This window comes from Agelaius phoeniceus, chromosome 16 (genome assembly GCF_051311805.1).
Source record: "Agelaius phoeniceus isolate bAgePho1 chromosome 16, bAgePho1.hap1, whole genome shotgun sequence".
Taxonomy (NCBI): domain Eukaryota; kingdom Metazoa; phylum Chordata; class Aves; order Passeriformes; family Icteridae; genus Agelaius; species Agelaius phoeniceus.
Genome location: NC_135280.1, coordinates 5,289,445 through 5,299,028, shown reverse-complemented (window position 1 = coordinate 5,299,028; position 9,584 = coordinate 5,289,445).

The following is a 9,584-nucleotide window of genomic DNA, read 5'->3' as shown; positions in this document are numbered from 1 at the left end:
GGCTCACCATCATCCCCAGGTCCTTTTCCACTGGGCATCTTTCCAGCCACTGTGCCCCAATTCAGTATTGCATAGTCAGTCCTGACTGCTGCTTTTGGGATTTTTGGTTCCATGGCTGCAGGCAGAGCCAGCCTCCACCCTGATCCCACAGTCCTTAACAGCCAGGACCTTGCAGTCAAGGTTTGCACAGGCTGAGCAGGCTGTGGGTCACACCTGAATTTATCAGCTGGGTTAGAGTCTGGTGGCAATCCAGTTCACAGCTCTGCACGTTTCCTTCAGCAACAGCTCCCCTTTCTGAAATACCTGTTGATATAGGTCTCCTGAGTTTCCTACAGGCTGCTGCTGTTCCTCTTGCCTATTCCTCCTGATAGCTCCTCAAGTCAATTCTCAACCACCTAATCATTTCCAGGGGAAAGACAAAGCTCCTGGGGCAGATAAACCAGAACTGTCAAACACTTGAAGAGCACAAGCCATAAATTGCATCTCGCAGTAATGGGCACAGTGCAAACAAGAACACCCAGGCTACAAAACCAGGTTTGAAACAAGACATAAATTGTGCCAGAGATAAACAAAGAGCATTTGGGCTTCCTCTGCACCATCCTGGGAACCTGACAGGATTAGACCTTGTTCAGCAGGCAGCTCAGCATCTCCTGAGGTATGTATAGGCCATCCCATGCACAGATGCTCCTCATCTACTCACTTTTAGTAAAAAAAAATTTCCTGGCAGCTCCATGGCTTCAGAAAGGGGTCAAAATGCAAAACAACCCAGCTCAAAGGCTACAGCAGAGCTTTTCTAAACATAGTTTGCTTAAGGCACTGAGAAACACGGTCAGTGCATGGTACAAACCCACAGCAAGGGTGTGCTTGAAGCTGCTCTGCTCCTGAGCTGTGCAGGGGCCCCTCCAGCTCACTCCACTCCTGCTAAGTGGCCCTGGGAGACCCTGAACTGAGCCACCATGAAACAGGGACCCTCTCTGCTCTCCTCATGTCTCTGCCTTCACATCCATCTCCCCTCCAAAGCAATGGTGGGATGAGCCATCCACGCCATGCTTGGGCACAGCTGTGAGTTCAGATCTCTGAGAAAAACCAAAAAGTTGTTGTGTTCCCTGTTGATGAGTAGGAATAAAGTTGGAATGAAAATCTGCATCGTTGAACATACTGACTATTTTGTGCCTGGCCACTTCTTTCTTACTCTCATGTAGGAGTTACATTTTTAAGACAAATAATGCATTTTCAAAGGGACATTAAGGATGTTACTGCAGCCTCTGAGGGCTGCATGCCATGGCACTGAGGACTAGTGATAGAGAGACAGACAAATTCCTTGGCCTCTGCATCTGCAGTGTAACTAAGGACTTTTCTAATGAGAGAGCCTCATAAAAAATAAGATTTTTCAGAAAGTGCATGCTTAAACAGTCTTCTGCAGTAGGGCCTAATAGCAAGTGCTCTGTGCTGGGAGCTCAGTGTGATGCAGTTTCCCCTCTTCCCAATTTTTAAAATAGGATATTGCAATGCACTATCCATGAGGAAAAATCAATAGATGAAAGGCTGGGCAAGGAGCTGAGCTTTTCTGAGTGTGATTGGCTCTGAGAGCCCCCAGCATCTCTGAGGAATGAGGTGCAGGTCCCAGCCTTTCAGCCAGAATTTGAAATAAGGGCAATCCTTCCCTTGTCAGAACCAGCAGGGACAGTTTGCTTTTAGTGCTCATTGGAAAAAGTTGAAGGGAAAGGGAGCTCTTAAATAATGCTGCAAATTACCCTCACTTTAAAATGCTAGTCCTTGATTTGTCAGCCTATTTTTGAATAATTTACAGTGGATTTGGCACGTTGCTGTGATATACAGTGTAATATGCATGTGGAACTCTTTCAAAGCAGAAGTTAATACTTTCCAGGAGAAAAAGGAAATAATTGTGTCAAAACAAGCCTTAACCACTGAGGTTTACCTGTTTCCTAATACAAAGGAGTTTGCAAACATGACTCCCATTAAAGCAAACGAGACGCACACATATGAGTCTGTCTGCCTTGAGAAGAAAATATTCTTCACAAGTGCCTTTCTTGGTGTTGGATGATCAATCCACCATCTGCTTTTATTTATTCATGATTTCTCAGACTACTACAACAATATTGACATTAAATACAGCTTTGGCTTATTAATTTTTTTCATTCATATGTATTTTAAGTCAATTTTATTGACTTCCCCTTGGCTTGCTCTTTTAGCTGTTTGCTTGTTTTCCTGGCCTGCTACTTTGTGCCTACCCTTACATCCATTTCCAATATTTTCTTTCCAGCTCCTTGCTTCTGTTCCAGGTAGCCACTAGAGAGTAATTTTCTGTTCCAGGCACTGTGGATGAGCTGAATTCAGACCTGTTGACCAGACTGAATATTTCCCCAGCTTTGGGGCAGGTTTGGGGGCAGGTTTGGGGCAGTCCTGCTTACTCCAGGATCACTGAGGCTCCAGCAAGGATCTCTCAGACCCTGTAGCTGTTTCTAAGTGATGGCAGCAGGACACCCACGTCCCCAGCAAACCATCATTCTCCCCCACACTGGGCATATGCAGATGTGTCACTTGTTCTCAGCAGCATTTGTGAAACTCAGGACAGGCAACTGTTAGTTATATTTGCCTCCTTTCCTGTCTCATTGCCCCCAAGATCCAAGGCCTGGCTAGGGCTGCATATTTGATATCCCACCCCTGACTCTGACCTGTCCCTCCTCTTCCTCATCTTCACCCCTTCACTGCCTCATCCCAGTTTCAAGCAACACAGATCAAACAACAAAGCCACAAAAGGCTCCCAGCCAAGGACCAAGTCTCCTTTCAGTGATTTCAAGAAAGATTTTGCCTACAATAATTTTCAAGTTTTGGATCTTGCTCTTAAGATGCCATCCTTATGGAAGGGGACAAATCTCATTCTACCCCAGCAATTCACAACCCCACACCCTCCAAAAGCTCCATGTCCATTTTAGGGAGTATTGTTTCCTGTAAGGTGTTTTCCCTGCCTTTCCAATAATCTTCCTTTTCCCTGCCTCTCCAATAATCTTCCTTTTACCTCTGTTTCTGCAGCTTTGTCTTGCCTGTGTCCCTCACGAGTCCTTACTTGTTCCTCTTTGTGCTCTGCTCTCTGATCACTGCTTCTCCTCTTGTCATATTCTGCACTTGTGGAGTAACAACCTGTCACATTCATAACCTCTTTGCACCAAAAATGTTCTTTGATCTGTGCAAACTACATTTGATGCTGAAATCCTTGATATTAATATCTTTTGTTTGTGTGTCAGTGTTCTCTAGAATCTAATTAAGCAATGTTTTGAGAGCATTGTATATGTTTGAACAATTTGGCAGAGCAGACAATATGAGCTATTGACCTGCAAGGATAAATTGTGCTTGCAGATTCTAGGAATTCACACATGCATGCTTCTTTATGCTGTTTCTCCTGAAATATGTGCATTCAGAAGGAGGCCTTGCTTTGTAATAATCTCTGCAAGGCTTAATCAACTATCTGCTCATGCTCTTTACTGTAATTGCAGTGGCAGTTACAGCAGGGCACTACAGAGGTGGGTTTAAGCTACCAACACACCCAATATTAAAATACAACAAAGAACAAGTTCTACCCAAGCACTAATAACAGAGATTATTCAATCAATAGCCTCTCCTTATGAATGAATAGGCTAAATTGCCTTTGAATGATGTAAAGATTGACAAGGCAGGGGTCAGCCTGATAGAACTACTTACCCTGATTTGACTTGAGTGATTTGAAAGGTGGCCCTGAATGGCAGCAGGGTCAGGCCTGTGGGGCTGTGCAGGTGCCAAGCAGCTCCTCAGAGGGGGGCACAGTGGCTCTGGGGGATGCTCAGGACCTGGCAGCTGCACACCTCTGCTGGATTGGACCTGGAGAGGGGCTTTAAAGAGGGAGGGAAAAAGAGAAAAGCAAGTTGTAGTAATGAGAATTGGAGAGATGGTTTGGCTGGGTGAGGAACTGTGCTCACACTCACTGCTGGCCCTGCTCCCTGGGACAGGTCTGGTGGCTTAGGGCAAGAAAATTGGGGAAATGGGGCCATTCTGAGCTTACCCCACCTTGACACCTGCTCAGATGCAGCGCCCAGGTAAGAGCAGCTCCCAGTCCTGGGTTTGGGGCCAGGCTTCCCCTTGCCTATCAATACAGATTCAATACAGGGGCCTTACCTCATTGCTTAGACCTCTTTAGGGAGCTGAAATCAAGGATTTCAGGATATCAGTGATTCCCACCAGGTAGGGCTGGAACACTGGGGAATGGCTCCACAGGACTCCACAGTTCTGGCCTGGAGGTGAGTGAGGGTCAGCCTGGAAGGCAGGCACATTTTGAGTGGTGGGGCCAACTCACCCTAAACCACCTGCCCAATGCTGCTGCAAGGGCAAACCTGCAGCTGCAGCCATGAGTGTGTCTGAGCTCCTGGAGCAGCAAGCACAGACCTGAGGATGTGTGAAATAAAGAGCCCTCTCACACAGGGGAAGTTTGATGGAAAAACAGGCAGGTGTTCATTACCAGGAACCAAGCCCACCATCCCTCACCTCTGTCCTGCTGGTGCTGAACTGCCAGAGTCCCCAGGGCTAAATTCAAACTCCAGACAAGGGCCACCAGCTGACCCAGCCACACTCTTGGGGAGCCCTGTTCCTCCTGCCAAAACCATCATCTCCCCACAGCTGATTTCCTCAGCTGGGCACCGGCACAGCCCTGAGGCTGCAGGGACAAAAACATTCCCTGATGAGAATCTGAGCTTTCCTAACACTGACCTAGTTTGCTGGAGGGTTTTGCCTCCCTTTTCCTGTGAGCAGATAACATCCCAGGGCTGTGTACAAATATCCCTGCTTTGCACGGTACTTTGGGCATGGAGCCTTCTCCACGGTGAGACTTTGCTTCTGCATGGGGAGAAACTTCCCTCAAGGGCAGGGCTTTCCCACATTCGGGCATCCCAGAAACCCTCCAGACAGGCTGGGCTCCTCCAGAAACAGCACAGTGCCATCTATTGGCTTCCTCACCCTGCCACGCATCAGAACCCTCAAAAAGTCCTGGGAAATCAGAGAAAAGTGGGGGAAAAAAAGTTATGTGCACCCTGGCTTTCCCCAAGTTTCTGCCTGCCCTTCCCACTAACTCCTGCAGGCAGAGATGGTGGGTCTGGCAGTGGGAATATTTTGTTTTTCCATCTGACGCCTGGCATTGTGTGTGAGCTCCTGGGCCCTGCTCCGCCAGCCTTACGGGGCAGTGACAGCTCAGTCCCCCGGGGGGATCATTGTCCTCCTGGAGAATTCACTGCCACCACCACCACCGGGCTCCTCCAGCACAACTGCCTAGAGCTCTTTCCCAGGTGGAAATGGGGAATTTATCAGGGATGCTGCATGACCCTGCAGGAAGTGCTGATGCCCAGACAGCCTGGGCAGAGGGACAATCTGTGTCTGGGGCTCATGTACCTGCATGGGAAATCCTAAAAATCTGACTTTGGCACAGAAAACTGAGCAGAAATGGCCACTCCCTGGAAAGGCTTCAGTCCAGCACGCTCCTGGGTGTAGGAATGAGTGTTGTCCCCCTGTCCCTGGGCTGGCTTACTGTGTTTTACATGGGAGCACCTGCACTGAGGTGGTGGGTGGATTTATCACTGTGCTCACACATCAGCTTCAGTGCTCGAGGATGATTCAGGTTGAATGACTGTGAACAAATGGAGATTATATTACCACTGTACAGGATTAAGGAACATGTCCCTGCTCCAAACATTTTTCATTGTATTAAAGAAATGAAGGAAAAAATGCCAAAAGAAAACTGAAATTCCTAATGGGAGTTAACAAAGGAATTTTTTCTAATATTTTTTACCCCCTTTTCTTACTAGAGGAGAAGATCTTGTAAGAGATGGTGCCCCCAGAGAGGCACTGAGGGGTGCTGCCTGGGGCCAGTCAGGAAGTTCAGGATCCAGTGCTGATCCTGACCAACCTCCCCTCCTGCCTTGAATTTTCCACCTGAGAATGCAGAAGATACCATTGCCATACCCCTCCAGTTCACAGGAACAACCCAGGCCTTCATTAGTTAATCCCTGCAAATTTGAAGATGTAAAGTGTTCCATAAATGTGATATATTATTATTATTGCCATAAAGCAAGAAGTGGAAAGAGACAAAGTTCAGCTGAAGAGCTCTCTCGTTACTGGTAAAACAGGGTCTTTAATGATGGATGGATGGAAAGTTTACACCACTTCCACAGAAGAATGCAATTGTTACCTGGAGTGGTTTCATGTCCAGACCAACCATAGCTTGGAGGTGGCCTGAGCAGCAGAGAGGACAAGAGAGGGTGAAGCTGAAGTGTCCCCATCCACATCTGTCCACCCTGGAGCTGAGCTGGGGCTCTCTCCCCATCCCCATCCCCATCCCCATCCCTGGTGTATTTGCAGCAGCAGTTTTTCTTTCCTGCTCTCTACCCAGAAATGGCATTTTTCTCCTCTGGAGAGAGAGGCTGGGAGATCCCTGCAGATGTCCCTGTGCTCAGGACAGCAGCCCTGGGGCTTCAGTGGCCAGACACCAGGGAGCCAGCCAGCCTGAGGGAAAGCTTCTAATGTTTTCTACATTAATACTAAGTGGAGGGAACATTTGAGTCACTATTTCCAAGCTGAGATGTTGTGCTTGTTTCTGCACTCTCCCAGGGGATGAGCTCCAGCCACCAGGATGTGGCAGGGCCTATTTCTTTCTGGACTATGCTTTATAATTTTTTGAACCTAAGTAGACCTAAATTTTAAAGAAATTAACTTCCTCATCTCCTTCATCACTAAACCCTCAAATATTTTTGAAATTCACAAAGGGCAGCAGCCATTATTTTCTGCACAGCCAAAACCAATTAAATACAGCTTGGTTTTACAGCAGCAACCCAGTGGTCCAGGCTGCATTTTGGGAGTGAGGATGCTGCACACCAGGGTAAGCCTGAGTGAGGCAGTAACCAAATCTGTGCCTCAGTTTCCCTTCCCATGAGATGCAGCCAGCACCTACTGACCCATGTGCAAAACACTTCCTAAACCACGCATGAAAGGCCTTGCACAAGTAGTTATTAATATTAATAATAATAATTGTTGTTGTTACTAAGCCAAGTATAAAAATAATTTTTCAGAGAAACAAAGTGCCCTGTCTCGTGGTGATAGATTACACGATGCTAGAAATTACTCACAGTATGAAGCTGGTTTCCACTCTGGTTCTTTTCAATAAATTATAGACCGAGCCCCAAGTGAGTACAGTTTACCAAAGAAAATTCAAAACAGGCAGAAAGTATATTCTCCCATCAATTGTGCTCACGACCATTTGGGGTTTGCTCCTGAGAAGGAGTTAAATATCCCCCAGCAGTTTCCCAGAACCTTTTCCTGGGGCTGGTGGGGACATGGTCGGGCAGATGGCCCTGTGCTGTGCAAAGGGAAAGGGGAATCCTGGTGGGAATGGCTCTGTGTGGAAGGGGACATGTCCCATGTCCCATATCCCATGTCCCATATTCCATGTCCTGTGTCCCATATCTCATATCCTATGTCCCATATCCCATATCCCATATCTCACGTCCCATATCCCATGTCTCACATCCCATATCCCATGTCTCACATCCCATATCCCATATCCCACGTCCCACCTCCCATATCCCCTATCCCACATCCCACCTCCCATATCCCATGTCCCATGTCTCACATCCCACCTCCCATATCTCACATCCCATATCCCATATCCCATATCCCACGCCCCACATCCCACATCCCATATCCCAACCACCTCCTGGGTGCTGCTCCGCCCTCTCCCGCTGCTCCCCGCACCTCGCTGGGAGCGCCTGCATCTCCCCTCGCCCCACCGCTTTATTCACAATTCCCGTTTTTTGGGGTTCCACGCCCTTCCCTATCAGCTCGGTTCCTTCCAGATGGGGCTGCCGTTCCCGCGCCCGCCCTGCGGGCTCCGGGGGCTGCCCGCGGGCAGGTGCGGGGCAGAGCGCAGCATATGCCGCGCCTTTGGCAGCGCGTCTCGCCGGGCAGCGCTCAGCTGGGACCTGGCGCCGCTCGCCAGCACCATCTGGCCCTGGCAGGGCGAGGAGCCTTCCCCGGCATTGCCAGCCCGGTGCCAGCCGCGCTGGGCACGGCCGCGGGGCCGCGGGGCAGCGGGCGGGGACGGCAGCGGGAGCTCCGGGGGTTCCGTGCCGCTGGTCCCGGGGGGAGCGGAGCCTTTGGCGGGGGCCTTGGAGCGGCTCGGGCATCGTCTCCTGTCCCCGCAGCAGCGGCCAAGTCCCTGCAGCATCAGGCGATGGATGGGGAGGTGGCACACGGCGGGGAGCCCTCCTCGGGGATCCTGCGCATCGCATCCTGCTTCCAGCACCTGAACCTGCTGGTGTGGGCGGGACAAGAGCCACAAATGGGATTATTTACGGCAAAATGAATCTTTCTGCCTGGTGGGTCTGCCCTGGAAAGCTGCGCCGTGCCTCTGATTGGCACAGCACACCTGGGATAGGTGGATATGTGTGCAGTATCCTGTCTCCTCCTCCCTGAGGAAGTGCCGGCGCTAAAACCATTTCTGGGTGGCTGGAGTAAGGTCAAAGGGAATTCAAAGAAAAGCAAAACCAAAACACCCAAACAAAATAAAAAACAAAAAAGCCCCCCCCCCCAAAAAAAAAACACCCCCAAAAAACAAAACAAAACAAACAAACAAACAAAAACAGACAAACAAAAAAAACACTAAAGAAACCCACTCCACACCTGAAGCCTGCCTGGCATTCTAAGGTCCACAAGGGCAGAGTCCATGGCTACTAAATCTTTAAATCTGTGCAGGATATGCCCCACTCAAGGATTTCAGGATCAACCTAAGTCCTGGTTTGCTTTCCATGATGCTCACACATTTTGCCTGCACTGTGATCACAGCCCCCTGAATCCCATCCACCCTCCAGGGAAGCCCTGCTCCTGCCATCGCTCCCAAATCCCTTCCCACTGAGGACTGGCAGGAAAGGGGTGGCATGGCCTCACATGAGCAATGCCAAACTCTGGGACCAGCTCTGGCCTGGAAACACCTGAGCTGTGGCGAGAGATGCTTCAGCTCTCACTGAGCTGTCCAGCACTCCCAGCTCTCTGCCAAAAGGTGGTCACAACTTATAAAAACACACTTGCAAAGGAAAAGGGCACAGGGAGGCTGCAGGGACAAGGGCTTCCCTCCCTCCCATGCAGTGAGGGGCCATTCCCACAGGCTGCAACAGCCTCTGCAAAGCCCGACAGGAGACAAAACTTTCTGGAATGAGCTGTGCTTGAAAACAGCCATTTTTCCCCTGGGAAAAAGGGTTTCCCCCTCCTCCTCAGCTGTAGCAGCAGCAGTTGGGAGGCAGCAGGGAGATGTGTATTTTGGATCCCAGAATGATTCTTTCTGACCTGCTCACCCTTGTGAATGGCTCCACTGCAGCAAAGCAGCCCCTGAGCAATGGCCACGAGGGCAATCCTCACCTACCTCTGTCCAGGCACCTCTCCCAGCTCACATGAAAATTCCCTTCTCTTCCTGGCCAGTTCCACCAGAAACTGGCACATCCCTAAAAGCAACTTGCACCCACAGAAAGTGGCAGTGTGACATCAGCACATGCAAA